Source organism: Oryzias melastigma, linkage group LG10 (assembly GCF_002922805.2).
Source record: "Oryzias melastigma strain HK-1 linkage group LG10, ASM292280v2, whole genome shotgun sequence".
NCBI classification, from domain to species: Eukaryota; Metazoa; Chordata; class Actinopteri; order Beloniformes; family Adrianichthyidae; genus Oryzias; species Oryzias melastigma.
Window position 1 is genome coordinate 1,223,245 of NC_050521.1, and position 2,223 is coordinate 1,225,467.

Here is a 2,223-nt window from a genome sequence, read left to right on the forward strand (position 1 = left end):
TGCATTCTTGAAACTCTGGTACACTGTGGTTGTTCTTTTTGAGGGTCACACCAGAAGACCTTCAGGAATGTCTGCGGTCCAACAGTCCTCCCATCTCAAATTATCAGAAGGAAGAAGTCCGAGGAATTGTAGGTAACGCCCCACACTTTCAGTCCTCTCTTATAGGAGAATCATTGCATGAACAGAAGTCCCCCCCCTCCCCGAACATTTCTTCAGTGGACAGTATGATGCTCATGCAGACTTGGTAGTCATTCAGAGGTGATAGCTCCAGCCAAGTGCATGTGTCTGTAATCACTAGTTAGGCCTTCTGGGTCGAGGAGCATACACAAACACAGTCTGTTGAACCCACCTGACCCGGAGAAGCCCCTCCTGGTCGGGAGCAGCAGATGGTCTGATCGGTGCTGCATATGTTCTGCTTCTGCTCCTTTCCTCTCTCAGAGGCTCCGCCCACCTCTGGGCTTCATTTTTGTGTTGGGTAGAAAACACTTAGGTGCAGCAGGCAAGGAAGTTGGAAGCAAAATATTCAGAAACTGTTTGAATTTTAGATAGGAGCAGAGTAAGAAGAAATCAGCCTCAGAACCAGTTTAGACCAATCTCACAGAGAAGAAATTTCAGACTTTAGATGGGTGAAATAATAAATATTCAAGAGATAAAAGGGAATTTTACAACTCCCATTTGGTGTATCTTTCAACTAATTTTTGCCTTTGAACCATGCTCTAATCCGCCTCTGCAAGCTGGCCTTGGCATTGCTTAGCATGGCCAGGAACGGAGCAACCATGCTGATCTGACAGTGAGCAGCAGACTCTGGAACACACTGAGCAATTTGGTAGCTGAAATATAAACAGCACTGGTCATTGACATGTCATGTTTATGAGTATTAATTCAGTTATGAAGTCTAGTCTCTTATGCTGCATTCAAGACATTTAAATTTAGTAATTTGTCCCTTAATTGGCTCTACCTTTACTTAATGGAATGAAAAATGACTCATATTTACCTTATAAATTGATTTAAAAGAGTACATTATGTATTAATCTCAACACTTCAGAAGCGAAATTCTCTTGTAAAGAGACCAAATTCCAAGGAAAAACCAGATGGACAAAGACTACCTTTTTGGGATTTCTTACAAGATGGAAAATATAAATACATTGGTCAAAACAGTCAATAAACGAGTGTTAGGCCAAATCTGAATTCATCCCCCACAATAGAAACACCAAAATTGCCCATTTTAAAGTCGGATGAACCAAAACAATCTGTGCTTAACTCCCAACAGCACTGGACAGTACCTTAGTCCATCACAGGTTCACACCAAACTGACATCCACACACACACACACCCGCACACACATACCAAAGGGAATATTTACAGTTACCGTTTAACCCTGAGCTTCTCAACCTTGGTCCTCGGAGACTGCTGCCCTGCATGTTTTCAGTGTTTTTGCTTATGCATACCTGATTCAGCTCATCATCAAGCTCTGCAGAAGGCTGATAACGACAGTCATCAAAGGCGGGTGTGTTTGAGCAGGGTAGAATTGAGAAAATCCAGGACAGTGTTCCCTAAGGACCAGGGTTGGGAAACACCGGATTAACCTATGAGGCGTATTTTGGACTGTAGGAGGATGTTAGAGTTCAAGGTAAACCTGCAAAGAGAGAGCATGCAAACTCCACCCGAGTAGTCTAAGCTTGAATTCAAACCGCACCCTCATCATGGTGAGGTGAAGGTGTTAACCGCTACACCATTGTGCAGCCCTTTACAAATTTTCAGTTAAAGTGTTGATAAAGGTTCTCATTTCTCCAGGTTGAAGTTGGGTCATGGCATCAAAAATAAGTGCCAGCTCCTGTTATCATTTATTTCTTAAAGTCCCCTTCAAATGAGCTTTTGTACTACTCTTGAAGCGTTCTCAGTCGTGTTTTAATTATGATTATTTTTTTACCCAAAATTAAAACAACTTGTGTCCATATTACCATTGCGATTTATCAGAGCTATCAGTTTTAATTCAATTCAATTCAATTTTATTTATATAGCCCAAAATCACAAAAGAATTTGCCTCATGGGGCTTCAAAGTATGAACAATAGTTAAAAACTAGGACTAAATAAACTGGTTATTCCTGCCCTTAGAACCTCCCTCCCAGTAAGGAAATACTCCTAAAAAAACCTGAGTCAGGAAAAAAGAAGAAACCTTAGGGATTCCCACATGAAGGAGAGATCCTATCCCAGGACGGACAG